The sequence below is a fragment of the Anopheles gambiae genome, chromosome 3 (genome assembly GCF_943734735.2).
Source record: "Anopheles gambiae chromosome 3, idAnoGambNW_F1_1, whole genome shotgun sequence".
In the NCBI taxonomy this organism is placed as follows: Eukaryota; Metazoa; Arthropoda; class Insecta; order Diptera; family Culicidae; genus Anopheles; species Anopheles gambiae.
Genome location: NC_064602.1, coordinates 18,880,609 through 18,901,050, shown reverse-complemented (window position 1 = coordinate 18,901,050; position 20,442 = coordinate 18,880,609). Strand labels below are relative to the sequence as shown.

The 20,442-nt window shown below is 39.9% G+C and overlaps 1 long non-coding RNA gene across 1 annotated transcript; it reads right to left on the bottom strand.

Annotated features, from left to right (window-relative positions):
- Nucleotides 1-7,640: 7,640 nt before the first annotated feature.
- Nucleotides 7,641-12,678, bottom strand: LOC133393766 (uncharacterized). The gene is made up of 3 exons (XR_009766373.1): nt 12,548-12,678; nt 8,463-8,523; nt 7,641-8,366 (listed from the first exon to the last, which is right to left on the bottom strand). It is a non-coding gene; the product is annotated as an uncharacterized LOC133393766 (long non-coding RNA).
- Nucleotides 12,679-20,442: the final 7,764 nt, after the last annotated feature.

The following is a 20,442-nucleotide window of genomic DNA, read 5'->3' as shown; positions in this document are numbered from 1 at the left end:
TCCGATTTCGGAGCCGATTCCGATTTCGGTGCCGATTCCGATTCCGGAGCCAATTTCGATTTCGGAGCTGAATCCGGAGCCAATTCCGATATCTATCTCGGTAACTGATTCCGAACCTACTATCCGGAATCAACTCCAGAAAACTTCGGAGCTAGCCGGAATTGATTCTGACGAAATCTTCATTTTTCCCATCACTAGTATGAACACGCATGTACTCTGTTTGATTTGATTTGACGGATTTCACATCGACTTCTTCTTCTTCTTCTTCTTTGGCTCAACAACCGTTGTCGGTCAAGGCCTGCCTGTACCACTAGTGAGCTTTGGCTTTCAGTGACTAATTGATTTCCCCCCATAGCAGGATAGTCAATCCTACGTATGGCGACACGGTCTATTTGGGGATCGAACCCATGACGGGCATGTTGTTAAGTCGTACGAGTTGACGACTGTACTACGAGAACGGCCCACATTCACATCGACTAAAAAATAATAATTTTTGAACGCTAGTGTCTGACAAGCTCGTAAGAACGTTACTGACTTATAAGAAGTATTTTTAAATGACTTGGAAACCTTTATAAATCGGCATGATCATAATACATAATACAAAAAATTATTAAAAGTACTTGTACACTTTTGTGTGATTTTGAGGAATAACTAGGCGATCTTGAAGAATTTTTGAAAGTTTTTATTTTTTTTTATTTTTTTTTATTTTGTAATTTACGTGCATAGAGTTGAATGCTAAGTATTTTCAGGTTTTTTCCACACCTCAACGAGCTCAAAAGTTAATCAGCTATGATTGTTTTTGTGCATTTTTGTACACAACGTGGAGGTAAAAGGGAAAATAACGCCTTCCATTCAATTCATCTACACTCTACTCGAAAATGTGTGGTACCTGAAGATGAAAGCTCAAGCTGCACTTTTAAAGGAAAAAATTCTTGAGTAACTGGAGTTTTGAATTGAATTATCCGTCATGTTGAGTAATTTCATCATAAAGTTCATCATTTCGTTTGTAAAGGTTTTTTGGGACCATTTGGTCAATTCGTATGTGGTGATGATCTGTTCCACATGGAATGATCTGATTGAGATAGACGTAGGCCAGTGGAAGAAAAATGTACTTGCAAAGCACACTCAAACAAACGGCGTTTCGCTAAGCCATTCTGTTTTTATAGAACTTTACTGAGGATTTACTTTAAACACCACTTCGGAAACAAATGAGTTAGTTGAGCTGAAATACTAATAATCCATTGGTAAATAATCATAACCAAATTTCAATTAAATCATAATTTATTATTATCCTTGCGTAAGTCAACTGTATAAAATCCGCGCAAAAACAACTGCCACGCAACCGAAATTGTATCACATTTCCTGGTTCTACGAATTGCCCGATTCAAAAGAGTTTGCCAAACAACCACAACCATATCAGCTTCGTTTCTTGGAAGCGAGCAGACTACAAAGGCGCCTCCATCGACGCGTGTGCACGATGTTTATTGATTCCCGATGATTCCAGGAAAGCATCCACCCATCCATCATAAAAGGGTTAGCAAAACATCCTTAACTTCAAGTGTCTCGTTTTCCTCTTTCCGCTTGTAGTTTGAGCGTCTAATTTGGGCGACTGTTCGAGAAAGGTTGAAATGAAATTTACATCTTTAAAATCATCTTTGCACATGGCACAATGACTGGAGCGGTATCGTAATTTTATTTCGCTTTTCATTCTCTAAAACAAAAATAATACTTTTTATATTTATAATAATCGATGTGTGTATGGTACATATATCCCGTCTGTACAGCCCCCTACCCGGTTAGCAAATCGTGTAAAGATTCCAGTTAGTGGACGAACAATTCTCCGAATCGTTTATTTACTTCCAATTAGTTTCGTCCACCCAGGCACACAAAAACCCTCTCAATCTTTTGTAAGGATCTTGCTCTTTAATAAAGCCCGTCTAGATGTGTACCATGCTCCTCCCGGGGAACGAAAACGGACTGGCTTGAAGCATTGTTTTGGGATTTGCATCAAACGGTTTGTTGTGAAGATTACACAAAATCCGATCTCTCCAACTTACCCAAACGGACGAGCCTTTGGGGAAGGTGAACGGGGAGGAACTTCTCAGAACTGGTGAATGATAAGCACGCTTTCGTATTGATGCAACAGGTTTACGGAACCCGGGAACCTTCCGAGAATGCTAACTCCAACATCCAAAAGAGCTCGGCCGCATCGAAAGAGCTGCTGAACAGCAATCGGCTGCTGTTAATTACTGCTGGGCCCGTTGTTGCTTCTGCTTTGTCCAAATTCGGAGAAGCTTATATGGCGTAGAATTAAATTAAAATCCTAGTGTCGAATAGTGCACCACAATGGGCTCGTGCTTTGATCTTTTGTATTGCATGTGCACACTTCAAACTAACGACCCACCTGCATCTACTGCCCCAGTTATACACAATTCGGCATGAAAAATGCATCCCACATTCACTACCCTGACCTGGACCTTTACTACCGGGTGGAAGACAAACGCTTGAACGCCGCCTGCAATGAAGCTGGTGCAATGCAGACCTTCACTACCTGGGCCAAAGTGCAAAGTAAAATTTCCCCTTCATCTGATTTGATGGATTTTAATCATTTAAGCAAACGCTACAGTGCGAGATTCAGATCTACCGTGATGACATTATTCTTCGCGGAAAGCGCTGAACAATCTTGCGAGCTAAAGCAAACGACCCTCTGCCCGTTCGCCGGAGTCATCTCGTGCTTGCTGTTTTCGTTCAGGTAAATTAACTTACTCCGATAAAATCGTACCGAACAAAAGGAGGGAAAGGAATCGTACATTTGCTTCAGTAATAGAAAAGGCCGGCGGGTGAGATGGGATAGGAAACAAACGCACAAAGAGATAGAAAAAAAGGGACTTTGTTTCTTCTTGCAGGGTTGGTGACCCATTTCTCGCATTTTCTCCATCGCTCGGTCATTCTATGCGCTGCGTAGATCGGTATGGGGCGGGGTGGTGGACAGCTAACTTTTACACTAAGTAGTTGCATTAAGAATGGAAATGAGCTACCAACTTCGAAGTGACGGTCGGTTGTCTTTTATCCAGTTTAGTGGCTGTTTTTTCTTCTCACTGTCTCTCTCTCGCTCTCTTTTTCAACTGTTCTGTTGTTTTCCTCCCTTTGATATGCAAAGTCGTTGTCGCAGTCGCCTCTTGCTCGGGGAGTGGGATGAATCTTGCTTTCGATTGCGCGGCACGACTTGCTGCAGGCAAGAGCACTCCCGATGCACTCTTCCGTGCTGCACAATGGTGTGTGGAAATGGAACACGGAACCTTTTGCTGTACTGGCTCATTTCTTTTTCATCCTTTGCGCGGTGCATCCAGCGGGGCTTATCTCTTCCTCCCCCCCCTCCTCGGGCAAAACGGAAATGTAAAAGAAAAGGTAGACACACTGCACTGGCACTCGTTTCGTCCATTCCGGGAATTTAACAATAAATAAATCGACGTCCGCTCGTGCCGGGTAGCTAAAGGTGAGATTTTTGTTCCTCTTTCTATTACGTTTTTGCTCACCGTTTTCATGTGAAAAAGGGAATGGGAATAAATAAACCACCCAAACGATGACACCACGCGTCCAGCGATGTAAGCTGAGTACTGGTTTAATGGTGTATGAAAAATGCTCGCAGTGCGCTGGAGAAAGTTCCTTCACTCTAGCATAAAACACACACACAATGAAGTAGAGAAACAAAAAAACAAATGCAAACTCCCGACAGGCGAATTGTTTTACAGTAAACTCGCTCTGTCAGTGCTGTAAACGGTAGAACAGGGTAGCACAAAGGCATCGGTGAACCAGGACGACGAGTTACCGAGAGCGATCGGTGTTTCAACAACAAACAGCCAGCAAGGAAGCGGAAGCGTAACCCATGTAACCCCCCCTTACCTACCCCCTTGAGACAACCGGAAGCTGTCCGCACAGTAAGTCACCGGGCGGAGTGTGGACGGTTTACGTTTAGCAGTTCGTTGAGCTGGAATCAAATTCAGGGCCACAAATCATTGGCTAGTGGCTATTTTATAGTTTTGGCCAACTGTTGTTTGGTGTAGCGTGAAATGCGCTGTGCGTTTGTTTAAAGTTGAGGAAACTGTTATGTAAACAATAATGCTTTAAACGAAACAATGTTTAATATTATCTAAAATATAGTTTTGACAGAAATGAATCTACAATTCCGAAGTGGTTGCCTGTTTATTTGTGCTTGGTTTAATGCGTTAAATTAATTTTCGCTTGATTCTAGCAACTTTGCAAAAAACACCAGGCGCCTCCATTATGTTCCTGTAAATTAAAATTTTGTACCCAGTCCAAGATTAATTGCTGATTATAATCAATCATTTGCTTTAAAAATAAATTTTGTAGTTGGAAAAAAACATTTGGTAAAATTTTGTTTCATGATAAAGAATTGCAAATTATAATAAACTGCACAAGGCTTTGGTAGTGTTTGTGTTAAATTATTCGAGTAATTTGCAAAGGCTTCAATCAACGTTGATGAAACTTGATTGTACTGTCATACTGGTACCATAATTATACTTATCAATTGCGATGTGCTTTCCTTTTCATTGGTTTTACCTTACTTGTTTAGTTTTTTATCTCTTTATTTATTTTATTTAGTATCGAAATAATTGATTAACTATTATTCATTTGTACTACAATTTTTTCACTACCTTGTTGTATTTAACGTTTAATTTAATCTTTGTGTTTTGATTGTGACATTTATTTTCATTTATTTGTATAGTTAAGCATGTTTTGATATTTTATTGCTTGACTTAATTGGTATTACATCAGGATAGAAGTACAAAGTAAAATAACAATCACATATTGAACACTGAATTGCATTTTTTGTTGGAATTTTGGAATACAATTATCGCTATCAGTGTAAAACTTAAAAAAAAAATGCGATTGCATTGTAATAGAAGATAAGTTAAATAACAAGCTTTTATTGCTTTTTCAGCACAACCAGTTACACAACCAGTTACCGATGTTGTGATTAGCTACAGCATCCCCCAAGCTGCGTAAGTTTTCTATCGCTTCGAGTACTTTCATATATTGCATACTGCACAAGCTTCGCCCCACTATTGCACACGGTCGCGTGTGTGCAATGTCTGTAGTGCTTGCTGTTTATTCACTACAAACATTCACCCCACTACCGTACACCCGTACACGTCAACAGTTGGAACCCGGGACAGTGCTCTAAGTTCCCGTGCGTTTTGGGGAAAACGGGGCTTACAAAACTGTTCGCAACAAACGCAACAACAAACTCGTTGCGGCTCGTGTTGGCGTCGTTTACCGCGACTTGCTTTAGCCACTTTCGTGTGGTGCGGGTTCATTCTCCCACCGGATGCAAATAGAGATAAATTCTTGTGCACCGCGCGTAGTGTGATGATGCGAGAAACTGAAACACCCCGCACTGTACTGACCAAATCGACCGTCGGCAGCTAGCAGGGTTCGGTATACCAAAAGGTTGGTCCATTGTTCAAGGCCACAGTACTGATCATCGAGCTGCATGAAGTGCTTATTTGTCTGTGTTTGTGTGTGGATGTAAGTAAAAGGATTGGAGCTGCGGTTTAATGGAATGGAACTGGACGGTAACAGCGTGCTCGGTGCGTGTGCATAATGGCAGGAAGCATCTGTAGCTGTGCACACGAGTGAACACAGATAACGCATGTATCTAGCTCTTGTTGCATTTCAATTGACCTACAACAAAAACGATCAAAAATATTGAACCTCTGTTGGTAAAAGCAACAACTTTCGTGCTTGAACATAGTAGGTTAGACACTCGCTTATCGTTCACATTTAATCCAAGCGCCTTTACTCTTATCCCTGTAGCACACTGCCGCAGTGCTGCAAAACAGTCCCAAATGATGGGCAAATAGCTCGCTCCCGACAATCGATGTTTGATTGGTTGTAACCCACAGCGTTGTAACGTTCACTTTGTTTGGTCCAGTTAACTGCATGAACGATGAGCGTTTTCACAATTGTTGCAATTGTTTAAACAGTCTAACCTTTACCAGCCCGAGTGTGTTCGTATTCAAGTTCGAGCCCTCTTTAGCCCTCCAACGAGACCGGTGTTAGGTGCACGAACAGCACCACACTCTCCACATGGCAACGGACAGAATCGATGTGTGATCAGTGGAGTGGGTGAAAATAATTTATTTATATCATTTCGGAATGAATTTAATTGAACAAGTTTCGATCCTGCCCGCGCTTCGTCAACCCCGTGTGTGCCCCTTTTTCCCGACCAGTCGGTGGTAACTCCAACTGCGTTTGTTCGTCGGCTGCAGCATGCACTGAATTGTTTGTAGATTAATAATTGTGTAAACATAGCGGTGCTGACAGCCGATGTTGCATATCGAGTGAAATAATGCCCTTGCATAACCGGCCAGGTAGTGCGATCCTCCTTCTCCGCAGTGCATATAATGTGGGTACGCTTGGAAATGGGCGCTTACTGCTCCGAACAGTTTTGTGTATTATGTAAACAAATAATTTCGTGATGGAATGAAGCCCTTATTACGCCAAATATCCTAGAATGTAGTATTTGGACTAGAAAGTGAATAGAACGAATTACAGTCATTGGTTAGTAATAAGAATGATTTAAATTGTGAAAAGTTTAACATGGTTTGACGTGTTAAGAGTAGCTTAGTAAACAGAGTGTAACAATGCCCATGCAAAGCAGCTCAGTAGAACATTCCTCTGTCTTCCTATTTTTATGGTAAAGTTGCATTTGACGAACAAATATCGTTCCATGTTCCGAAAATCCAACAATTATGATCGGACAGTTAATTGCGCATTGGTTATCTATTCTTTTTTGTGTTCAATAGATAGAATACAATAGAATAGCGGATTCAATAGAAAAGCGAATACAAGTTACAACTTACCGTGTTGTCACAGTACGACAAGTAGCTTTTGTAGAAGTTCAGCAATCTGAAAAGTAGCAGCTAAGGTAACCAAAAAGCGATATACAGATTCTTATCCGGGGTAACTTTATTTCATTCAAAACTGCCCTGAGAGTGTGTTACAACTGTGTAAAATTAGTGTCTTGCGAATTACTGAAATATGATGGAAAGGAACAGCAATTGGTAAGCACACAGTATTTTCGCCTATAGCTTGTTAATCACTTAGAAATCGTCTCAATCGTACCCTGAGAAAAAAAAGTCAACATTGAGAAGTACATGCTGATGGTAAGAAAAGGGAACTCCTTCCTGGTTGGGTCCCTTACAGAGCAGCACATTTTGTAAAGAATGGTTGATATTGGTGTCATTTTGATTGTCAATATTTTTTTGATGGAATTACATTAGTGAACTCTTACTTTTGATGCTGGCTAAAGACAATAAATTACAACAGGTCGTTCTGTCCAGTTCAGATCTTCCTTTTACAGAGGAATGCAAGGTGTCATACAAGTCCTTAGTACCCGTTATTCCCTTCCTGTCAACCTCCATAGAAATTCGAGTCATAAGCCCACCTGTAGTTTATCTAATGAAATTGGTCTTTTATCTTTTTATGATATAACCTCTATTGTATTTATACGATCTCTCCTTCCATTAATCCTACTAGTCCCTGCTGAGAATTAGAATTATGTCTTGATATTTGTCATTCTCTTTTCCCCACTAACTCATTATTATTTTTCTCTCTCTCTCTCTCTCTCTTTCTCTCTCTCTCTCCCTCTCTCTTTCTCTCTCTCTCTCATTCTCTCTCTCACCCTCTCTCGCTCTCTCTGCTTTCGTTATACACAGCAGTTGTACGTTTTTATGGCATTACGCTAAAAGCGTCTTGGAATTACTTCTCAGGAATGATCGTTACTCGCTTGATCAATAATTCCAAACGATGTTCTTCTATCAACTACCTGTCCCTGGGTCGCCCTGTTTGTTTTCTTTTTTCTAAGTTCTAGAGCTGTAAAAGCTTTGCATCGTCGTCCGCATTGTTTTATGCGAACTTTTTGATAACTACGATGATCACTATGTAAAAAAACACCGCTGCCACCACAGACCAGCAACGGTAGAGGGTGCAATGAGGTTTGTCGGGACCGGGAAATGCGATAAATACTGCAATACAAATGAGCATAATAATGCCTATTGGATAGATAGATAGATTGATAATAACAGTTGTGAATAATGCATCCGAATCGCTGGTCATATCTGCAGCCGGCTGTGGTTTAGGTGCATTGTGGCTGTCTTTTGAAGCCGTAAATTGCTGGTGCTCATTGCTTTTACTGGATACTGCTTTTACTCAATCCAGATCGATTGAGCAACAGCTCATCGTTAGAGCATGACGCAAGGAAACCGTACATCAGAAAAATGATCAACACAATACGTATCATTGCGCCTACCATTTTGTGTTCGGATAGAAGCTGTAGAGACCTTAAAAGAGATAATGCAAAAGGGGGTGTTTATTATTGTGTTATCCGTGCAACGCGTATGCGAATAGCGAACGTACAATGATTGTCAAGTACTTACTGAATATCCTCACTTCAATTCCTTAGCGCTGTGTTAGTTGAGGCACTTTTTTATTAGGTATCTGAAAGTATACGTGAAATTGTATGTTATTATAAATATTATTTTCGATACATGAAGATTATTAAATACAAAAACGACGAATACGGTGGTGGTAGTTACCAACAAAGAACACGATTTATGGGCGAAGAACAAAAGAAAGCGCACGTGGAAATTGCACGCTACACTCTGCATATAATGAAGTTGAGTTTTTACGCATCATCATCGGTATTTAAATGATTGTAAACATGATCATTTAAGATTGTCTTACCGCCCAGGGCCCCCGATACCCTAAATCCGCCACTGAAACAAGGTATTGGGGATGATGAATGTCACATATCACATGCATTCTTCTCGCAATATCTGTGAACTGAACTTGGATGAACTGAACTGACCTGTTGGAATTTTACACTCTGAGCGCTGGCATTCCCCAATGAGACATTTTGGAACTAGCTTGAACAAAATCTCGGCTGTCTTGCTTTATCTTCTATACCGCACCAACTCGCACTCATTCGCGAGCGTTGAAATGTACTCTCCCGATTTCTTGTTCTCGCGAATTGTCTGTTGCTGTAAGACTGTAGGTGTGAATGTGGAGCGGTTTTCTCTGTGCTTCTTCTTCTCCCCCTCGTTCGTACTCGCTTCTTCCATCGATTCGATGCGCGATTCCTGAGTCGACTTCGCAGTTACAATGAGATATTGAACGAAAACTAGTTAATTTGGCCCGGTTGCAGGATTTCGCAACAGAACCTTAAACGTGTATACCGACTACAGGGCACATTTAAAGGTTTTCATGCACATGAAGATAAACAATTCAGTTCTCTTTGATATCTTTTTACTAATACTCTATATGACCGTATTGCTATCTTGGTACAGGTATGTATCTATCCAATGCTTATCCCGGTTCATAGCCCATACATATTTTTGTTTTATCTACAATATGTGGTAAATATCACTGTTTCCATTACATTAGCAATCATGGTCCACTTTCTTTCTCAGTATGTTTGACTATCGGCTTTACTCGTGGTACAGTCGTCAACTTGTACGACTCTACAACATGCCAATCATGGGTCTAAGTTCCAAATAGACCATACGTATGACTGACTATTCTCCTGCTATGGGTTATCGAAATGTTTATGAAAACCAAGCCCCGCTGTGTTGCAGGCAGGCCTTGACCGAAAACGGTTGTTGTGGCAAAGAAGATGTTTGACTATTCCGCTATCATTGACCATTTTTACAACCACATACGACATACAAAAATTTAATTTAGTCGTTATTTTTTTTATCGAGACTGTGGCCGATTGGCTACATTCGTCTCTTTTATTAATTTAATCTTGGGGCGGTTCCGTGATCGTCAACTCGAACGACTCAATAACATGCCCGTCATGGGTTCAAACCCAGAATGGACCGTCCCCCCAGCAAGGATTGACTATTCGGCTACGTGGTAATGAATAAAGTCTCGAAAGCTTGTAGAGGTTGGCATGTCGTCCTAAATCGTAAGTCGTATGCCAAATAGAAGAATAATTTAATCTTTACCTAAAATTTAACAATCTTCTTTGCAAGCCATTTGCGGCTTGCAAATTACCTTATACCGGGTAGTTTCTGTACTTAAGCTATCCGTTGATTTTATTGTCTGTTACACTTGTGGGTTTGGTTAGAGTTGTTTATTAATGTTGTGGATAGACGTGCCGAGCCCTGGATTCGCCGTAGCAGCTGCGCTGCTGCTGGTCGAAATCCAGGAATCGACACTGCGCTCACGCACACTATCACGCCGCACTTAGCGATGCGCGCTAAGTGTGTGCAGAGCGCACCTAACGCAGGAGTGTGTATCAGGCTACCGGTCGAGCAGGGCTCCCGGTAGGGCTCACGGTGCGGCTCGTGCGCGCGGCCCCCAGACATCAATATATTGTGTTTTGTATTATTTAATATGTGTAATAAAGGTGTAAATAGTTCAAACATAAAAATTAAAGTTAATAATATAATAGGATTATATTAATATTATTAATTATAGAGAGTTATTAATAATAGGAATTTTAAAAGTTTACACTGGCAATCGCTGTCTGGAGAGAAGATGGTGTTTATGCTGTTGTTCAATTTGCAGGTGATGCGTTCTGATGTATAACCATGGCATTCGGTTGAGATGTGACGGATGTTAATGTCGACGCCACAGAAAATTTAGTAGTTCTGAACTTATGGAATAGCTACTATTGAATGTAATGACATGTTCATATGATATATGGGTCCGAGTCACCCATCCACAGGTCTCAATGTCACGGCTTATTATTGACCCGTGCCTCACCTTCTGCAAGACTATTTGTGAACCAAGCAACCATGGATATTCAGGAGTGCTAAATGCTAATAAAAACAATTAAACTAACTTCATTTAACTTTGTAGCTTCATCATGTGCGCATATAAAAAAGAACCCCAGACCCAAGAATGTCCTTATTCCGTGTATATTATTATCCCATTACTTTTCCCAATAGGAGTTGCATTTCATTTCAGTTTTATAGTGCAGTTCAGTTGTAATGCCACTGCTGAACCATACAATTATTTTTCCCGCAAGATATACTTTCAAAGGATGAATAAATATTAAAATTCAATTATTCAATTTTTGTTCTTTTTTTAAATGTTTAACACAACTCGTACTGAGCCTTATCCAACAATCTGCGTATGGAGGCTTGATCCATGGGAAATATGAACCTGTTATATGCATGTTTTAAAGTTGTTCACTTAGTCCTAGTTATGCAGCTCCGATTGTTTCACTATTTTGCATTGTATCACGCATTTTTGAGTTAATGTAGAACGAAAAATTGTAATTGTTAAACGTCCATAGCGTATGATTTTGCAATTCTTTCAAGCAAGCATTTGACTGAACTTGGACGATGGTTCTAAGTAAGTCTTTTTATTTAAACGTTTTGAACTACACAAAAAAAACACTACTACGCATGATAAAACGGATGGAGCGAGGTAGAATCTCCACCACAGAATTATTTAGAATCACTGGGAATAATTTGATAATTATTGATATACTTTCAACACGTGTGTAGAAGAAAACAATGATGTCTTTTGATTTGAATGCCTCAATGATTCAATCACTCTACCATTGCTTGTTGCCTCGGAGAATGGTAACACCGCAAAGAAATAAAAATCATCCAAGCACCCATAGTTGGTTAGCAAAACCGTTCTATAGTGAGTAACTTTTTCGTACAGGAAGATCCTATAGTGAGCAATCGTTTCACCTATGACCGTAACGTGAGGGTGACGTGGACGTCACCTCTTACTTCGTTTTGTATAGGGAGATTAATATCAAATTCTCGATATTGGCGTGACGGTCCCCCTCCTCACTTTAAATTATATTCAAAACCACTTGTTACATCTCCTCCTTTTTGCGGAGAGCACAGTACAAAATAACTTCCGGATAGCACATTTCACAGGCTTACGATCGTTCACTCTCTTTCTTCGAGATGCTTCGAGATAAGTGTACCACGGATGCAGCATGATTGTTCGACACCACCTTTACAATCGACCTTGAACAAACTACGAGTGTGCTGAGATGCGCTGTGTTTTTGCCGAGAGTGGTGCCGAGAGTGTTCGGTGGATGGCGCAGTAAGAGAGTGTGTTTGATCCGTCAACCGCAACCGGACCAACAATGGCAACAAAGTCTTTATATTCTTTTCTGATTTTTTTTTTTTGAAGTTTTAGCAAACCATACTACAAATACCAAAAACAACCAGAAAGCAGGCAAGCAACAGTTGTGCGTAGCGCGCTATTGACACAATGCGCATACACCAGATGGTTTTATTCATTAACGCGGGGGATCGCGTGTTTATAAATGTAAACATCACGTGATAGTATTTGGCTCACATTTTGGTCTCTGCTGTTTGGTTTTCTTCTTATTCCACCAACACTTTAATCGGCGTAAGCCGCTTCATCACAACCGCACTCGTTTGTTTTTATCCTGCGCACAAACTAATGCTGAATAAAATCAGCGCACAACTCTTCTCCTATTTCTCCCTCCATTTCTCTTCACTGCAGTTATCTTTATAATTACCTATTAGCTCTTCGCTTTGCTTACAAATAGAGCGAAGGTTGCTCAATCAAATGCGTCTGCTCTCTGCGAGTTGTCAACCGTAACTACTGGCCGAAATCATCGTACGATCAAGTCAATTATAGTGCATCTTAAAACGCAATAAACGCATCCGAAGACAATATGCTGTTGTCAACAAGGATGACGACATACATTGACGTGTACTAAAGCTATTGGTCAACAGAGCTTTTCATCGTTTTCCCGAAAACCGATCCCGATAGATCGTGAATCCTCGTAAACCGTTGTGTCAAGAACCCAATTAGCATCTTCATGCCTACAAACATTTTGCATTTTGCTGGATGATTTTTTAAATGTTGAAACATAAAGTGTTGAACACATTTGTGAACATTAATTTTCTGCCTGGTTAGTTATAATAAATCGTTAGATAGTTAAACATTTTTATTAAAAAGTTAAAAGTTAGCATTTTCTATAAGGATGTAAAATAACAATGTTGAAACGGTTTTTTTTATCAGTAAAATTGAATAAAAGTAATTAAATTCTGACGCCTAGCATAATCAACACATAAAGATTTTCGGAGCGGATTCGGAGAAATGAGGGTTTTCTTAATTTGACAGTCCTGTGAGTAAATTGTACTGATTTAACACATCAGTTGTCAAATTCAAAATAAGTTCCCTTCTAGTTGAATTTAATTTTTCTTTCAAGAAGGCATAAAGTTGTACATACAGTCTGTTTATACAGTCAGAAATTATATATACTTAATTATACATAATTAATACAACGGTTTTTATTTCAATGGAAACCCCTTTATCTTTTTAATTGCTAGAAGCGAAATTCCGAAAACAAATATGCAAGACGTGTAATATACAGTTCTCAAACCTACTAGAGCCATTTTGCTAAGAAAACTATGTAAAGTTTGGATTTTTTATTTCAAAAAAATCTTTTAACTTTGAAAAGCTATAGTATAAAAACGATAGCGAATTGAACTAAATATAGTTATATAAATTGCATTAGTTTATTAAATTTTCATCAGAATATTGTATTACGTATCCAAAGGTTATAAGCCTCCAAAGTCGCTGACTACCCGCGTAGCCCGGTTGCCTGGAATATGATGTTTTTTTTTTTTTGGTTGACAGTGACTGGTATTATTGAATCCGTTCGTAGCGGCGGCGTACGTCCCGACACTCATTTTCCTTACGTACTAGATGGTTGCTACAGTTATTCACCGCGGCGTTGTATGACCGAGCTCAAGAAATGTGTTGCCATCCCTAGAATTTCATGTGAGCGCCGTACGTTCCCGCTACGAACGGATTCAATAATACTAGCCAGTGACAGGGTTAATCGTGGATCTCGGGGACTGCCTGTAAAAGTGATACATTGGTTGTTGTTTATATCGCCGTTCTAGTTCTAGCTATGCACAACTTCAATGCGAAACCATACAACAGTACAGAGGAAATGAGAAAGCTCTCCTCCAAGCGATGAAGCTCAACTGGTTGGGGTATCCCACCAACAGAGAGCGCCACCAGCTTTTTCGCTATTTTTAGAATGCATGAGTCGTTTGCCGTCTGCTAAACGAAGTCTTTCTATATTCCGTTTAGGTAGAGAACTTGAGTCGTTTAGAAGCCGTTTAGTGGTCGTTTTGTGGATTTGTGGCACTTGGGTAATATTAGCCATTGAATTTCGTCCTGTCACCTGATATTTGACACTTGACTTCGCCACGGTAAATATGGTAAACAAGACAGTGCTTTAGTGATGATGGCGTCGACGGAGCGACTTTTACCACGAACTGCAACCATTCACCGTGCCTGCATGCTTTCGTTCAGCGCTTGATACGTTTTCCTCCTTTCTGTGCGAAGAACCTGCAGAACAGTTTCGTGTACATACAAAAATAAAAACAAACCATTAAATAATACAAACAGGGTGCGTGTGTTTCTCGGGTGATTGGGTGTGTTTACTTTCGGAAAATGTGTTTACCCTTCGATCCAAAGTGACAGTTGGTCTGGAGGGATCGTATTCACGCATACACACTGCCGTACACGAACAATGCGCGAATAGTCGGCTGCGCAGGGCTGCCGCCAGGACAGGGCTGCTGCAAGGTTTAATTGAATTATCTATGATTTATTATTGCGTGATGAGAGAAATACATAAGCAAAATAAAGTCGAATCTGTTATTACGCTAATATAATATAAAAAAAATTAAAGAAATTCTAAGTGCACTAGTGAAAATTCTAGACTATGCTGACTTTAAAAAGTAAGAAACTAAAGCGCTGTTGGCAATACAACAATAAAACCGCGCTTTCCGGAGATTTTGTTTATGGGAAACGTTTCACCTCAATATTAAAGCGCTTCACCGACGACTGCCGGTGGCAGGCGTGTGTCTCCATTAGCGTCATGCACGGATGACGACACAATCAAGGATGGAAAGGAAGAGTTTGGAGCAACAACAAAAAAAAGCCAAAGTGCACACAAACTGCATTTGGCCGGATGAGGCACAGTTTCGCGCCACGATCGTACGATGTAACTTTTTATCGTCACACCACGCCCCCCGCACCACCACCCTATATGTATAGGAAAGTGCAAAGTTACGCTGCTGAGTACCGAGTACCAACGCATGGCCAGCGACTCGTTTTAGCGCAGTGATGTTGCCAAAGTTCTGTTCCCCGCAAAACGTCAAATCAAGTGCGCTTCATTTCGCGCGGCTGGCATTGCGTTTGCATCTTTCCCTTCCCTAAAAACTGATGCAAACTACCCTTACGCGTGTGTGTTTATATGAAGGCGTGTGTCGCTACGAATGGTGCGGAATGGAATAATTTCTCCCCTGTTTTTTGCTTTGCTCTTCTGCTAGCGTACCAACGCTTGTGCCAACGGTTTGAGGGTGATTTCTCTTGACGGTTCTAGCCCTTTCTCGTGCAGTAACCTCATGGCGCATCGTACGATAGCTGTGTTTGATCAAAATAGGTGAGATTTATGTTACATATTCTACGCGCAAACACGCTTGTGAACGACGCCGAACGCTTTCCGATGGACTGTAGAGTAATGCTTTAATAATTAATTGCCCGACACTGGATGGGTTAGCTCGCTTGTTTTAGCTTTTCTCTTTCTTCCAAATCCCATCGGGATATAGTTAAATAGTGTGCTGGAGCTGTTCCATTCATTCTAGCGTTTGGTGTGCATTGGGTCCGTTTGGATCGTTTAGAGTCGAATGCACAATTTTTTCAACAAGGTTCCTTGTTCTTGTGGAGTATGTGGTATTTAGTAATCGTTTAAGCTGTTCAGCCCATATAAATTATACATTTGTCAAAAAGTAGTTTTATTTAGATTGGTTTGAAATTGTAGGTTTTTGCTAATTTTGAAGCGTTGCCAGAAATAGTGTTATAAAGAAAAGAGGTTTCTTCTAACAATACGGCAATCATACAATTGCCGTTTTAGCTTCAAACACTTACGAAATCGCAAGAAAGAATTTTTATATCTAAATGGCCTCAACAATGCTCCGAATAAGAAAGCATGGAAAATTATTTTGAAAACAGATTACTTTTTGACATGCATATTTCTCCATGTTTCTAAATGAATAAAAGCTACATTAATGTTGAATAACAATAAATATCATAAGGGAAGAAAATACAACTCACAGCTAGGAAAAATATTATTTAAGTAATGTTCAAGAAGACTTAGAAATTCTTCGAAAAACTTTCAACCCAAAGGTAAACCCCATAACCCCGGGGCAACGTTATATTACAAATATTCGGAAGAATATTTGCTCGACTGCTGGCGAATGTGCAACCTTTGCCAGCCCAGTACCCCACATTTCGTTGATGTGGCACGGTGAGTGTTAAAACTTTTCGCGATGCAGTCTCTGCGAATGATTTTGTTGTTTTTGCGTGTTTTTCCGGTTTTATGATACCCTCTTCGGCTTTATTTTCAAAAACACACCAACAATATCATTTCCATTGGCTGCCAACCAGTGTCGTTTCAATCAACGATAATTAAGTTTTTGGATACTACTAGTAGCCACAATTCAATTTCTCTTTCTGTTCCTTTCATTCTGAGCTTTGGAGCTGCAGGAGATAACATTAAATGGAGCTTTGTCGCTAGTTTGTGTGTAACAATTAAATTATGTAATTTTTGATGAAAAGAGGCGCTGAATGCTTTCAATTCTCGAACAGCCATCGATAGTGGGAGTATTTCAAATGATGCAAGCATATTGAATAATAGGCCTTATCAGAGCACAGTAAAGGTTTCTTAGGCAGCTTTGATCTCTAAAAGTAGAGGTAAAACGTAAAATAATCCCAAGGGTTCGATTAACTTTTAGTAATAGAACCTCATCAAGCTGCAGTTTGAAGTTAAGACGACTGTCAAGTATAACACCAAGGTCACGGACGGACATAACACGAGAGAGGGATGAGTTAGAGAGAGTATAGTTAAATAAAATAGGAGAAAGAGTGGGAGAGAAAGAAATAACAGAGCATTTTTCAGGGCACAGGCGAAGTAAATTGGGTGAACACCAATGTACAAATGCATAAGAGGTGGGACTTATCATCATTTCATTTTCATCATTTATCTTCTGCCCTTCCGAGACCCACGAGCAAATGTTCTTTTCCTCTCTTGCTCACCGAAAGTGAAAGTATCGATTGTATGTAGGAGGAGCTGCTTGATGGTTTTTGAGAATATTCATAGTAAACAAACTGGATACTTCGCGCGAAACACAAAACTGGCGCTAGCCGAAAACAAAGGAAACAAAAAAAAAACCAATAACGAATATAGTACGTAAAAACTAGAACGACATGCGCTTGGCCGCTTATCATGCGTTACGTGCTCACTCGAAAAACTGTGACGTCAGGCGGCGGTCAAAGTGTTAATTCTACTGACATGACTGCACTACCATCAAAGTTTTAGTGTCAGTGCAGGCATGGGCTTGCTTTCGCGATCACGCGATATCAGTTCAAATTGATATAAATAATAAAAATAACAAGCACAATAATACCTAAACAGCCGCATATTATCACAAATGCCCATGACCGTTATCATCATATCTGTCATACCACACTACCACAATTTCACGGTCGAGTGACGTCTACCCCATATGTTTCAATGTTCCATTGACATTCCTTCTACATCAGCCGATGAACACATAGCACACGATGTAGCACGTGCCGGTGTGTCGTAGGTTATGGCGCTTAATTTTGGAACATGCTGCCGCTTGTAATCTGGCCGCACTTTGATACCTTATCTGCTGAGCGCTTATCAAAAAGCAGAACACTCTCGTGAGTTGTGTCAGTGCAAGCGGTCACACATCACACGTCTGATCACACTTTTGTTGCCGATCCTTCATTTTTATAAAAGGAATAGTTTTCATAGTTTTGATAAAAGAAAGGCCCGTAACTACAGAAATACAACAACATGACCATTCGCATTGGTTAATATCTATAAAGAATTTGTTGTTTATCAACAGCGGTTCTAACTTGACAGCTGCGTTGTGGTGAAGTGAGAGAGAGGGACAGGTAGCACAGGCGAAGCAAACACGGGCGAAATAGTGACAGTAGGAATGGTTCATCCCGAAGGAGCTTCGCGTGCAACGGATGAACCTGCGCAAGTTAAGTGGAATGACCGCAATCGGGTTTGCGCGAAGTTTTAAAACGGGCACGAAGACGAAAATCGACCTCTTTCTACCATCGCGCCAAGAGAAGCAAGTTCAGTGAATTTATCAATACTGTTGCGGTAGCAACGGGTAGGTTTGAGGCGATTATTAAGTTGCAACGAAATGTTTCATTTGCCACGGTTAAGTTTGGGTAGCAATTGAAATTATTGTAACTTATCGTATGAGAACAAGATCGCTGGCCTAAATAAACACACATTTTTCTTTTGGGAACGGCCCGTTTATTCAGTTCATCGATAAGCGTAAGCAACACAGACAGAACGTAGGGTAATAAAATATTTTGGAACGAGCACATCCAGTGGGTGCAAAGAAATTAGGAGAAAAAAATGCATGCAGGACGAAAACGTGCATATGTACCAGATAATGGCTCCTTTCAGTTTCATGTTTTCTTAGGATTAATCTAGAATGCGTGGAACCGAAACACAAACAAAGCAGTATATACAAACACAAGAGACATATAAAAAAACCATTGCGTAGATTTCCGAAAAAGGGCACAATATTTTAACACGCACTGACACCAATACATTTAAACAACGTGTACGGACACGTTTCAATACCATCGAGTATGTTAGTATACAAGAATCAAATTTGTTTAATAAACGTTAGATGTATTTCAGAACCTGAACGGAGAACGTCTCGATTTTCTTTGAACGTCTTGGCCTTTCCTAGGATTTGTTTTAGGTCTCATCCGGGTCACTCTGCCCCATCCGAAAAGTTATTGTACCAATTGTGCTACTTTCGCTGCATAGATTCCCACGAACCGTGAATACTAGCGGAAAGTTCAATGCACAATTGGTTATAATAACTCCTTTCGGGCAGAAAACCATCCTTTCGAATAAATTTGTTTTAAGTTGAAACTTAGGACACTGAAAGCCTTTCCTTCGCGTGGCCTGGCCCGAGTTCCGCCGTCAACAAATACAGTTGAAGTGAATTAAGAAAACTGAAGTTTCAACCTTTTACTACGCGAATGAAAGAGCTTTGTTGCTGGACGCAACAGAATTTTTTGTTTCTATAATTTTGTTCTATAGGAATTTAATAATAATAATCGGATAATTTAAGCGCGATAAAATAGCTTTTTTGTGGTCTGTGGCTCTCCATCTTTTACTGAATTTGACTTTTTACCTGACAATTTTGTCAACCGCCGTTTGCTATAGCAGCGTGAAGAAACTACAAAAATACTAAACAAATCCAATAGCGCAAACGCTTGTCATACAATATGCTAGATACGCCAAAGTTGATGGACGAGTAGATCGTAGGGATCGTTCAATACGAAAGCCACAAAAACTACAAGTCTAAAGAGCATAAACAGTCCATACGCACAAAACAACAGATAATAGTCACACCACGAAATTGGACATAAAGGAAACAAATCCTGTTTAGTTAAAAAAATTGAGAAGAGGTTAGTTTTTATCAATATAAGTAATAAAAAAGAGCTTATTTTGCTCATAAGCTCTTTTTATATCAGGGATTCTGAACAATTCGTTTCAAGGCTTCGTTAAGCATTTTTTTAATAGTGGTGGAGCATCGTCAGAATGCAGATGCAGCTAAAACAGTTGTTTGTTTTACGAATTACATAAAATATACTGTTTATGTTTATTTCAATTATTCTCTTTGGGGTTTTCCGTTCCTTTTTTCGATCCCCATTATTTCTATAGTATCGCTAAATAATGTTAACGAATGTGTTAACCACGAGGCCCCATGCGCTTCCATTCACCTCACCCTTTGCGTTTGACTCATTGCATTGCGTTTGACTCGCTGGTCTCGAAACCCTTCAACCACAGAAAGAAAGTTATGTCCGTCTGACAGCTAAACTATAAGAAGTCGCTCTAAGAGGGCGAGCAAGAAAATTGAGCAAAGAATTGAAGCTGATAAAAGCGGCTACATAACGAAACGGACCAAAAAACCTTTTGAAAAAAGGGAAAAGCCAAAGATTAGAAATATTTTTTACAGAGATTTTTTATCAAAATTGTAGGAAAACGAGAACACACTCAGACGTTACACTTTTAAAAAACTCTAAATAGGATAGAAATTGAATGAATACGTTCGATTGTCTGCTGTGGTCGATCGCAACGTAGTCTCTTGTAGAACATCGCAAAATTGTTTTGTTTTCTATTTTGCTGTTTAGGATGAGTAATAATGCTTTTAATACAATTGGAAACATTGTTTCAAACTGTGTTAAATCTTAACATAACATCTTTCTTTCAATATCTCGTTCGAGGATCAGCATAAAAAGTCAAGCAAAAATATC